Below are 13806 nucleotides of genomic sequence, written 5' to 3' on the forward strand. Positions count from 1 at the left end.
ATTATTATTTTATTTTTATTATATTAATATTGTATTATTATACTATTAATCTATTATCTTATTAATATATTTAATTATTCTTTATTTTGATTTCTAGAAAAACAAAAATTTTATTTTTCCTATATTTTACTTTTCTCAATTTGTCATTAAATCCACTACTAGGGGATTGTGACACATCCCCCCCCCCACACACACACACCCCCACACCCATACCAGTGAGTTTCAAAGAGAAGAACCCCTGATGGACCTTTTTTTTTTTTTTAAGATTTTTTTTTTCATTCACGCAAATAAATAATAATAATAATAATATTGCTGTGATTGTATCAACCTGATAATGTTTACCACATCATGAACTCCATAGAAAAAAACAAATTTTTTTTGTTTGTTTCTTGTTGCAGTTTTACAACATTTGGATTTTATTTATTATTTTTTTTTGACAATTTTTCTGGTCATTCAAAATGACATCTCATCCTGTAAAAGTCAAGAACTGGGGACGCTGGGGGAAAAGTACAAAAAAAAAAAAGTTCTGGGTCTTGGAAGAAGGAAAAAACAATTAAAGTGCAAAAATGAGAAATGTCTGTGTTAGGAAGGGGTTAAGGAGCCGACCGCGCCGCTGCGATAGCGGGGACGTTTCCTGATCCGCCGCCTCCGAGATCTCCCTCCCATAAGGGTGTGATCGAGGCAGCTCACCTCCGGGGTCTGTGTGCAGGGGTCTGGGGTAATATATATATAGTCTGTATACAGGGGGTCTGTTGTCTATATAGGGAGCCTGTGTACGGGGGGTCTGGGGTCTATATATAGGGGTCTGTATACAGGGAGGTCTGGGGTTTACATAGAGGGTATCTGGTGTCTGCATACAGGCAGGTTTAGGGTCTATATATAGGGGATCTGAGGTCAGTATACAGGGAAGTATGGATCTATATATAGGGGGTCTGGTTTCTGTAAAACGGGAGGTCTCGGGGTTTTATATAGGGGCTCTGGTCTGGGGTCTGTAAACATGAAGGTCGGGTCTATATATAGTGGGGTCTGTATACAAGGAAGTGTAGGTCTACACATAGGGGCTGGGTTAGGGTCTGTATAAAGGGAGAATGGGGTCTGGGCTGGGGTCTATATACAGTATATAAAAGGGTCTGGTCTGGGGTTTGTATACAGGGGGTCTGGTCTGGGGTTTGTATACAGGGGGTCTGGCCTGGGGTTTGTATACAGGGGGTCTGGCCTGGGGTTTGTATACAGGGGGTCTGGCCTGGGGTGGAGTATGTACATGGGGGCTCCAGTATGGAGGGTGTCCCACAGTGAATTGCGAAGTATTCCGCCCCCTTGACATTTTCTGTGTTTTGCCACTTCACAGCCAGTTCATGTAGAGAACATGCCGACTACTGTGAACATTTTTTTTTTATTATTGTGAAGCAACAAATGGAACAAAATAGCCAAAAACTTCAGTGTGTATAACTCTTTGCCCCCCTAAAGTCAGTACTTTGTAGAGCCTCCTTTTGTGGCCATTACAGCTGCAGGTCGCTTTGGATAAGTCTCTATGGGATTTCCACGTCTTGCAACTGTGGCTTTTGCCCATTCCTCAAGGCAAAACTGCTCCAGCTCCTTCAAAATAGATGGTTTCCTCTGGAGAACAGCGATCTTCTCATCTAACCACAGATTCTCCATTGGATTAAGGTCTCCGCTTTGACTCGGCCACTCCTAAACATTTACACATTTCCCCTAAACCACTCGAGCGTGGCTTTAGCAGTATGCTTTGGGTCACCGTGTTGTTGGAAGGTGAACCTCTGTCCCGGTCTCAAATCGCTGACAGGCTGAAACTGGTTTTGCTCAAGAATATCCCTGTATTTTGCACAATCCATGTACCCCTTGGCATGGACCATTTTCCCTGTCCCTGCTGACAAAAAACATCCTTACAGCATGATCCTGCCACCACCATGTTTCACTGAGGGGATGGTGTTCTTGGGGTCATGAGCTGTGTTGCCCTCCGTATCTAGTGGTTCTGCTCTGCTCTCCACATACTGCGGCTCTGCTCTCACCCCACAACCCGTGGCTCTTTGTCCCTCCAGTCTGTACTGGTTACTACTCGTTCGTGGTGGTGTTTGGAGATCTCCTTGGTCTTCGTGGTGGTGTTTGGAGATCACCTTGGTCTTCGTGGCGTTGTTTGGAGATCACCTTGGTCTTCATGGTGTTGTTTGGAGATCTCATTGGTCTTCATAATGTTTGGAGATCTCCTTGGTCTTCATGGTGTTGTTTGGAGATCTTCTTTGTCTTCATAGTGTTTGGAGATCTCCTTGATCTTCGTGGTGTTTGGAGATCTCCTTGATCTTCGTAGTGTTGTTTGGAGATCTCCTTTGTCTTCGTGGTGGTGTTTGGAGATCTCCTTGGTCTTCGTGGTGGTGTTTGGAGATCTCCTTGGTCTTTTTGTGGTGGTGTTTGGAGATCTCCTTGGTCTTTATGCTGTTGTTTGGAGATCTCCTTTGTCTTCGTGGTGTTGTTAGGAGATCTCCTTGGTCTTCGTGGTGGTGTTTGGAGATCTCCTTGGTCTTCGTGGTGGTGTTTGGAGAACTCCTTGGTCTTTATGCTGTTGTTTGGAGATCTCCTTGGTCTTCGTGGTGGTGTTTGGAGATCTCCTTTGTCTTCGTGGTGGTGTTTGGAGATCTCCTTGGTCTTCGTGGTGTTGTTTGGAGATCTCCTTGGTCTTTATGCTGATCTTTGGTTAATGGTGTTGCAGCGTCTGTGGCCTTTCAGAAAAGGTAAAGCGTATATACTGACCGACATGTGACACTTAGATTGCACACGGGGGGACATCATGTCACTAAGCCTGGGACTTATGAAGGGAATTGTTTTCACCAGAAAGGTTTAGGGGCTTCATAGCAAAAGGGGTGAATACATATGCACATGACAATTTTTAGTTATTTGATCCCATAAATTTAATTGATGCCTACATTTTTCTCACTTCACCAAATTAGAATATTTAGTGCTGATGATTCACACACAAAAATATTTACACACAGGGTGTAATGTAACAAAATAGGTAAAAGGCCGAGGGGTTAATACTTTCACAAACCACTCTCCCTTCTAAAAACTGTCCAAATATAGACTCTAATAATAAGAATACGAGTATTGATCCAGTGCAGGAATCCTGGGGAGGTAGCGTCACGTGACACGAGGACAGGCGGCTGTCAGGGCGGATTCCTGATCAATTCTTCACTCTCAGCTTCTTATCATCACATTCAGAAGAGAACAATGATGAAACTCCTGATCCCCATAACGAATAATAGTGGAGCCCGGCCCTCCCCCACTGGTTAGGCCTGTTCACAGGGATCAGCCGAGAACGACCGAGAAGAACAGGAGATTCACCGCTGAAAAATTCACAGTATATAAATATCAATTTGCAATATAGATAAGTAGGATATACACTCAAAGAGTATTATACTCCAGAGCTGCACTCACTATTCTGCTGGTGCAGTCACTGTGTACATACATTACATTACTGATCCTGAGTTACATCCTGTATTATACTCCAGAGCTGCACTCACTATTCTGCTGGTGCAGTCACTGTGTACATACATTATATTACTGATCCTGAGTTACCTCCTGTATTATACCCCAGAGCTACACTCACTATTATGCTGGTGCAGTCACCGTGTACATACATTACATTACTGATCCTGAGTTACATCCTGTATTATACTTCAGAGCTGCATTCACTATTCTGCTGGTGCAGTCACTGTGTACATACATTACATTACTGATCCTGAGTTACATCCTGTATTATACCCCAGAGCTGCACTCACTATTCTGCTGGTGCAGTCACTGTGTACATACATTACATTACTGATCCTGAGTTACATCCTGTATTACACTCCAGAGCTGCACTCACTATTCTGCTGGTGCAGTCACTGTGTACATACATTACATTACTGATCCTGAGTTACATCCTGTATTACACTCCAGAGCTGCACTCACTATTCTGCTGGTGCAGTCACTGTGTACATACATTACATTACTGATCCTGAGTTACATCCTGTATTATACTCCAGAGCTGCACTCACTATTCTGCTGGTGCAGTCACTGTGTACATACATTACATTACTGATTCTGGGTTACATCCTGTATTATACTCCAGAGCTGCACTCACTATTCTGCTGGTGCAGTCACTGTGTACATACATTACATTACTGATTCTGGGTTACATCCTGTATTACACTCCAGAGCTGCACTCACTATTCTGCTGGTGCAGTCACTGTGTACATACATTACATTACTGATCCTGAGTTACATCCTATATTATACCCCAGAGCTGCACTCACTATTCTGCTGGTGCAGTCACTGTGTATATACATTACATTACTGATCCTGAGTTACATCCTGTATTATACCCCAGAGCTGCACTCACTATTCTGCTGGTACAGTCACTGTGTACATACATTACATTACTGATCCTGAGTTACATCCTGTATTATACCCCAGAGCTGCACTCACTATTCTGCTGGTACAGTCACTGTGTACATACATTACATTACTGATCCTGAGTTACTTCCTGTATTATACTCCAGAGCTGCACTCACTATTCTGCTGGTGCAGTCTCTGTGTACATACATTACATTACTGATCCTGAGTTACATCCTGCATTACACTCCAGAGCTGCACTCACTATTCTGCTGGTGCAGTCACTGTGTATATACATTACATTACTGATCCTGAGTTACATCCTGTATTATACTCCAGAGCTGCACTCACTATTCTGCTGGTGCAGTCACTGTGTACATACATTACATTACTGATCCTGAGTTACATCCTGTATTATACCCCAGAGCTGCACTCACTATTCTGCTGGTGCAGTCACTGTGTACATACATTACATTACTGATCCTGAGTTACATCCTGTATTATACTCCAGAGCTGCACTCACTATTCTGCTGGTGCAGTCACTGTGTACATACATTACATTACTGATCCTGAGTTACATCCTGCATTACACTCCAGAGCTGCACTCACTATTCTGCTGGTGCAGTCACTGTGTACATACAGTACAGTTGGCTACGTTCACATTTGCGTTCTGCCGGGCTGCGTCGGGCGCAGCCGCGGCAACGCATGCATGCATTTTTTTTGCCGCAAGCGTTAGGGCGCAGAGGACGCAGCAAGATGCATTTTTTTTGCGTCCAAAATTCGGCAAAAAAGGATGCATGCGTCGCAAAACTATGCGTTTTAGCGTGCGTTTTTGTTTGCGTTGTGCGTTGCGTCGTCGACGCAACATCGCACAACGCAAATGTGAACGTAGCCTTACTGATCCTGAGTTACATCCTGTATTATACTCCAGAGCTGCACTCACTATTCTGCTGGTGCAGTCACTGTGTACATACATTACAAATACTGACCCTGAGTTACATCCCGTATTATACCCCAGAGCTGCACTCACTATTCTGCTGGTGCAGTCACTGTGTACATACATTACATTACTGATCCTGAGTTACATCCTGTATTATCCTCCAGAGCTGCACTCACTATTCAGCTGGTGCAGTCACTGTGTACATACATTACATTACTGATCCTGAGTTACATCCTGTATTATACCCCAGAGCTGCACTCACTATTCTGCTGGTGCAGTCACTGTGTACATACATTACATTACTGATCCTGAGTTACATCCTGTATTATACCCCAGAGCTGCACTCACTATTCTGCTGGTGCAGTCACTGTGCACATACATTACATTACTGATCCTGAGTTACATCCTGTATTATACCCCAGAGCTGCACTCACTATTCTGCTGGTGTAGTCACTGTGTACATACATTACATTACTGATCCTGAGTTACATCCTGTATTATCCTCCAGAGCTGCACTCACTATTCTGCTGGTGCAGTCACTGTGTACATACATTACATTACTGATCCTGAGTTACATCCTGTATTATCCTCCAGAGCTGCACTCACTATTCAGCTGGTGCAGTCACTGTGTACATACATTACATTACTGATCCTGAGTTACATCCTGTATTATACCCCAGAGCTGCATTCACTATTCTGCTGGTGCAGTCACTGTGTACATACATTACATTACTGCTCCTGAGTTACATCCTGTATTATACTCCAGAGCTGCACTCACTATTCTGCTGGTGCAGTCACTGTGTACATACATTACATTACTGATCCTGAGTTACATCCTGTATTATACTCCAGAGCTGCATTCACTATTCTGCTGGTGCAGTCACTGTGTACATACATTACATTACTGATCCTGAGTTACACCCTGTATTATACTCCAGAGCTGCACTCACTATTCTGCTGGTGCAGTCACTGTGTACATACATTACATTACTGATCCTGAGTTACATCCTGTATTATACTCCAGAGCTGCACTCACTATTCTGCTGGTGCAGTCATTAATATGAGATTGGTGGTGGTCCCTAGGTATCAGCGGGGTATCGTGCCCTCGTTGTGACCCCTGTAAGTCATCTGATCATGGTGGGTGGGGTCCTATTCTTGTAATGATAACCCAGGAACATTAACCATCATTAGGATCAAAAATGACATAAACCTCATGGGGTTAATATTCAAACAAGAATGCAAAGCATTTGCAAGGTTTCTTAACATCCCGTGTAGTTCTCCTCCCTGAAATATCCTTATATGTGACGCTGGGGATTAAGGATTAATCTCCGATTTTCATAAGTATGTCAGCGCACATAAAGCAATGAGCAGACCGCACGTGCTAGGTGATAACAGTATCAGGGAGCGGCTGTCGTAACCTGATGACTTGTCGCGCACCATTACGCATTCAGTCATTCGTAACAAGGGAAGTATTTCACTTCTGCATCATGTGGAGAGATCGGACGGACGCTTCTTTGTATCGACACCTTCTTCATCCAGGTCAGAGTGATGGTGGCGCCTATGTAATAAGAGCACCTAATACCACTGATCCGGCACCAGGCGGAAACACCATGAGCTGCAGTACAGGAAACGGGATCTGGGGTTCATATAAATGATTTCCCAAAACCTGGAAGGTATATAGCAGTATTCATCTATATCAACCATTGTATACGGTTATGTCCAGAAATATTCGGACAGTGACACAAGTTTTGGCATTTTATCTTTTTACCAAAACATATTCAAGATCCAGTTCTATAATCAGTCTGGGCTTAAAGTGCTGACTTTTTCTCTCTTTAATCCATCATCAATTAAGCAGGTAAATGGTCTGGAGCTGATTCCAGGTGTGGCATTTGCATTCGGAAGCTGTTGTTGTGAACCCACAACATACGGACAAAGAAGATTTCAATGGAAGAGAAACAGACCATTATTAGGCTGATAAAAAAAATAAAAGAAGATATAACAGAAAGCATGGAAAGTCTACTTCTAAAGCAGATAGATGAAGCTGCAACCCATAATGAGGTCCTGGTTATGGGGGACTTTAACTACCCGGATATTAACTGGGAAACAGAAACCTGTGAAACCCATAAAGGCAACAGGTTTCTGCTAATAACCAAGAAAAATTATCTTTCACAATTGGTGCAAAATCCAACCAGAGGAGCAGCACTTTTAGACCTAATACTATCTAATAGACCTGACAGAATAACAAATCTGCAGGTGGTTGGGCATTTAGGAAATAGCGACCACAATATTGTGCAGTTTCACCTGTCTTTCACTAGGGGGACTTGTCAGGGAGTCACAAAAACATTGAACTTTAGGAAGGCAAAGTTTGACCAGCTTAGAGATGCCCTTAATCTGGTAGACTGGGACAATATCCTCAGAAATAAGAATACAGATAATAAATGGGAAATGTTTAAGAACATCCTAAATAGGCAGTGTAAGCGGTTTATACCTTGTGGGAATAAAAGGACTAGAAATAGGAAAAACCCAATGTGGCTAAACAAAGAAGTAAGACAGGCAATTAACAGTAAAAAGAAAGCATTTGCACTACTAAAGCAGGATGGCACCATTGAAGCTCTAAAAAACTATAGGGAGAAAAATACTTTATCTAAAAAACTAATTAAAGCTGCCAAAAAGGAAACAGAGAAGCACATTGCTAAGGAGAGTAAAACTAATCCCAAACTGTTCTTCAACTATATCAATAGTAAAAGAATAAAAACTGAAAATGTAGGCCCCTTAAAAAATAGTGAGGAAAGAATGGTTGTAGATGACGAGGAAAAAGCTAACATATTAAACACCTTCTTCTCCACGGTATTCACGGTGGAAAATGAAATGCTAGGTGAAATCCCAAGAAACAATGAAAACCCTATATTAAGGGTCACCAATCTAACCCAAGAAGAGGTGCGAAACCGGCTAAATAAGATTAAAATAGATAAATCTCCGGGTCCGGATGGCATACACCCACGAGTACTAAGAGAACTAAGTAATGTAATAGATAAACCATTATTTCTTATTTTTAGTGACTCTATAGCGACAGGGTCTGTTCCGCAGGACTGGCGCATAGCAAATGTGGTGCCAATATTCAAAAAGGGCTCTAAAAGTGAACCTGGAAATTATAGGCCAGTAAGTCTAACCTCTATTGTTGGTAAAATATTTGAAGGGTTTCTGAGGGATGTTATTCTGGATTATCTCAATGAGAATAACTGTTTAACTCCATATCAGCATGGGTTTATGAGAAATCGCTCCTGTCAAACCAATCTAATCAGTTTTTATGAAGAGGTAAGCTATAGGCTGGACCACGGTGAGTCATTGGACGTGGTATATCTCGATTTTTCCAAAGCGTTTGATACCGTGCCGCACAAGAGGTTGGTACACAAAATGAGAATGCTTGGTCTGGGGGAACATGTGTGTAAATGGGTTAGTAACTGGCTTAGTGATAGAAAGCAGAGGGTGGTTATAAATGGTATAGTCTCTAACTGGGTCGCTGTGACCAGTGGGGTACCGCAGGGGTCAGTATTGGGACCTGTTCTCTTCAACATATTCATTAATGATCTGGTAGAAGGTTTACACAGTAAAATATCGATATTTGCAGATGATACAAAACTATGTAAAGCAGTTAATACAAGAGAAGATAGTATTCTGCTACAGATGGATCTGGATAAGTTGGAAACTTGGGCTGAAAGGTGGCAGATGAGGTTTAACAATGATAAATGTAAGGTTATACACATGGGAAGAGGGAATCAATATCACCATTACACACTGAACGGGAAACCACTGGGTAAATCTGACAGGGAGAAGGACTTGGGGATCCTAGTTAATGATAAACTTACCTGGAGCAGCCAGTGCCAGGCAGCAGCTGCCAAGGCAAACAGGATCATGGGGTGCATTAAAAGAGGTCTGGATACACATGATGAGAGCATTATACTGCCTCTGTACAAATCCCTAGTTAGACCGCACATTGAGTACTGTGTCCAGTTTTGGGCACCGGTGCTCAGGAAGGATATAATGGAACTAGAGAGAGTACAAAGGAGGGCAACAAAATTAATAAAAGGGATGGGAGAACTACAATACCCAGATAGATTAGCGAAATTAGGATTATTTAGTCTAGAAAAAAGACGACTGAGGGGCGATCTAATAACCATGTATAAGTATATAAGGGGACAATACAAATATCTCGCTGAGGATCTGTTTATACCAAGGAAGGTGACGGGCACAAGGGGGCATTCTTTGCGTCTGGAGGAGAGAAGGTTTTTCCACCAACATAGAAGAGGATTCTTTACTGTTAGGGCAGTGAGAATCTGGAATTGCTTGCCTGAGGAAGTGGTGATGGCGAACTCAGTCAAGGGGTTCAAGAGAGGCCTGGATGTCTTCCTGGAGCAGAACAATATTGTATCATACAATTATTAGGTTCTGTAGAAGGACGTAGATCTGGGTATTTATTATGATGGAATATAGGCTGAACTGGATGGACAAATGTCTTTTTTCGGCCTTACTAACTATGTTACTATGTTACTATGTTACTATGTAAATTCATCCGAGAGATAGCAGAAATGTTAAGAGTGGCCAAATCATCTGTTTGGGTACATTCTGTAGAAAAAAAAGAGAGCGCACTGGTGAGCTTGGGAACTCAAAAAAGGTCTGGATATCCGCGGATGACAACAGTGGTGGATGATCGCAGAATCCTTTCCATGATGAAGAAAACCCTCTCACAACATCCACCCAAGTGTAGACCATTTTCTAGGAAGTTGGTGGCTCAGTATCTAAGTCCACCATGAAGAGAAGATATCATGGAGCTAATACAGAGGGGTCACCACAAGGTGCAATCCATCAATCAGCCTGAAAATAGAAAGCCCAGATTGGACTTTGCCAAGAAACATGTAAAGAAGCCACCCAGTTCTGGAAAAGCAAAACTAAGATCAACCTGTACCAGAATGATGGGAAGAAGAAAGTCTGGAGAAGTCTTAGAATGGCTCCTGATCCTCTGCGCACCCTATCGTGGAGGCCATGTGATGGTCGGGGGCATGCATGGCTTCCAACGTCGCCGAGTCACTAGTGGTTATTGATGATGTAACCGAAGACAAAAGCAGCCGGATGAATACAGGGCGATACTTTCTGCTCAGATTCATCCAAATGCAGCAATCTAGGCCCACACCTGTCGCTTGCCACAGGTGAGTCTGAAAGAGCATCACATGCTTGAAACAAAGTTCTTTTACCCACATTTTTTGGGAAGGTGTCAACAATATTGTCTCATATTTTGACTTTAGTGTGAAATTATGTCCAATTTGCCTTTTATTCTCTGGGGTTTTTTTTTTTTTTGGTGTTGTTCCTATTAACACAAAAGGAAATACGACGTGAGCATAACGACACGTAAAAACACGTATAACTGCAATAACTTTCTGAACAATTTCAAGGGTGCCAGCACTTTTGGCCATGACGTTGTGTGAACCCTATAAAAACGGCATCCTGCAATTAATCACTTCTCATACCCTATTATTGATATTAATGCACACCCAGCAATGGCGTAAGTCGGCACGGTTGTTCTTCTGGATTGTTTTTTTTTATGCCAAGTGTTATATTTACGCTCTTCTCGGGGCCATGGTCGGTATTGTCCATGGACCCTATGGTGGGCACTGTGGTTGGTGTTCGTCTGTGGAGGGTAATATATATATATATATATATATATATATATATATATATATATATATATATATATATATACATATATATATATATACAGTGGGGCAAAAAAGTATTTAGTCAGTCAGTAATAGTGCAAGTTCCACCACTTAAAAAGATGAGAGGCGTCTGTAATTTACATCATAGGTAGACCTCAACTATGGGAGACAAACTGAGAAAAAAAAATCCAGAAAATCACATTGTCTGTTTTTTTATCATTTTTTTTGCATTTTATGGTGGAAAATAAGTATTTGGTCAGAAACAAACATCAAGATTTCTGGCTCTCACAGACCTGTAACTTCTTCTTTAAGAGTCTCCTGTTTCCTCCACTCATTACCTGTAGTAATGGCACCTGTTTAAACTTGTTATCAGTATAAAAAGACACCTGTGCACACCCTCAAACAGTCTGACTCCAAACTCCACTATGGTGAAGACCAAAGAGCTGTCAAAGGACACCAGAAACAAAATTGTAGCCCTGCACCAGGCTGGGAAGACTGAATCTGCAATAGCCAACCAGTTTGGAGTGAAGAAATCAACAGTGGGAGCAATAATTAGAAAATGGAAGACATACAAGACCACTGATAATCTCCCTCGATCTGGGGCTCCACGCAAAATCCCACCCCGTGGGGTCAGAATGATCACAAGAACGGTGAGCAAAAATCCCAGAACCACGTGGGGGGACCTAGTGAATGAACTGCAGAGAACTGGGACCAATGTAACAAGGCCTACTATAAGTAACACACTACGCCACCATGGACTCAGATCCTGCAGTGCCAGACGTGTCCCACTGCTTAAGCCAGTACATGTCCGGGCCCGTCTGAAGTTTGCTAGAGAGCATTTGGATGATCCAGAGGAGTTTTGGGAGAATATCCTATGGTCTGATGAAACCAAACTGGAACTGTTTGGTAGAAACACAACTTGTCGTGTTTGGAGGAAAAAGAATACTGAGTTGCATCCATCAAACACCATACCTACTGTAAAGCATGGTGGTGGAAACATCACGCTTTGGGGCTGTTTCTCTGCAAAGGGGCCAGGACGACTGATCCGGGTACATGAAAGAATGAATGGGGCCATGTATCGTGAGATTTTGAGTGCAAACCTCCTTCCATCAGCAAGGGCATTGAAGATGAAACGTGGCTGGGTCTTTCAACATGACAATGATCCAAAGCACACCGCCAGGGCAATGAAGGAGTGGCTTCGTAAGAAGCATTTCAAGGTCCTGGAGTGGCCTAGCCAGTCTCCAGATCTCAACCCTATAGAAAACCTTTGGAGGGAGTTGAAAGTCCGTGTTGCCAAGCGAAAAGCAAAAAACATCACTGCTCTAGAGGAGATCTGCATGGAGGAATGGGCCAACATACCAACAACAGTGTGTGGCAACCTTGTGAAGACTTACAGAAAACGTTTGACCTCTGTCATTGCCAACAAAGGATATATTACAAAGTATTGAGATGAAATTTTGTTTCTGACCAAATACTTATTTTCCACCATAATATGCAAATAAATTGTTAAAAAAACAGACAATGTGATTTTCTGGATTTTTTTTTCTCAGTTTGTCTCCCATAGTTGAGGTCTACCTATGATGTAAATTACAGACGCCTCTCATCTTTTTAAGTGGTGGAACTTGCACTATTGCTGACTGACTAAATACTTTTTTGCCCCACTGTATATATTATATATACGGCGGTACTTCGGCTTTATTGATATTAGCGGCACGATTATTCCTGACAAATATTAAAATGTATGGACCTGACATATGTTCTGTTCTTCCAAAACCCATCCGGCCCCGTTAGACGGTGCGGCGTAGGACGCCAGCCGGGCACCTGTTTCCTGTTGTTGTTCCCTGCCGATGCCACCGCTTGCCCCCGTCCTTCTATCCTTTCCCCCTTTATCAGATTTTAGCAGATGTTTGTACAGATGGAGTAATAATGTCTAGAAGGAGACGTATCCGGCAGTGTAACATCTTGTGGTGGACACATTTCCTCTATGTGCCTTGCATGCAAATACATAATGACGCTATAATACTGCCACACCCTGCAACCGCCAGTCATAATCAATGGGTTATACAAAGTTAATGTTTTGTGTATATGTGTATTCATGGTGTATAGGGGGGCAGTGTTATCTATTTCTAGAATTGCCCTGTAATTTTTTTTCATCTCCTGTTCTGTTCAGATGTCACCGTATCTCAGAATTCCAAGCGGAGGATGTTCACCGACCGCCATATTGGGACACCCAAGCGATGGGTGTCTCAATATGGAAACTGCTGCTGGTACCAACCTATTGCGCGGTACCACCAGTAGAACACTGTCGCACCACACACACGCTGTATACGCCGTACGCACCACACACCCCCTGTATATGTCGTACGCAGCCTCTTGCGCGGTACCACCAGCGGAACACCGTCGCGAACATGCCACCGCCGGGATCAGTCGAATGATTCACTGACTGCCACCATCTTTGTACAGGAGGAGCGCATGCGCAGTTTTAATGTGGCTGCCGCTATCTGTCTGCACAAAGAAGGTGGTGGTCTGATTTTCTGCGCAGTGAATCATTGGTCTGATCCCGGCGGCAGATATGCGACGTGTCTACAGGCAGAGGAAGCCGGTTTACAGTTCCGCTTGAAAACTTGCAGCTCTCTGGCGCCCAGTTACCCTCAGGTCAGATTAGGTACTACACCTAGGGAAATTAGTCGCCAGAAAGGCTGCCTGCTATGTACTGGCTATTGGGCACGCTGCAGCGAGGCGATATAACTACTCCCACTCAGGCAGGAA

At 42.9% G+C, this 13806-nt stretch overlaps 1 protein-coding gene across 1 annotated transcript in view; it reads right to left on the minus strand.

The window, feature by feature from the left end:
• LOC138651639 (alpha-tectorin-like) overlaps nucleotides 1-13806 on the minus strand; it is a 68145-nt gene that overhangs the window by 45701 nt on the left and 8638 nt on the right. The gene's annotated exons all lie outside the window — the stretch shown is intronic.

The sequence above is a fragment of the Ranitomeya imitator genome, chromosome 10, assembly GCF_032444005.1.
Source record: "Ranitomeya imitator isolate aRanImi1 chromosome 10, aRanImi1.pri, whole genome shotgun sequence".
NCBI lineage: Eukaryota > Metazoa > Chordata > Amphibia > Anura > Dendrobatidae > Ranitomeya > Ranitomeya imitator.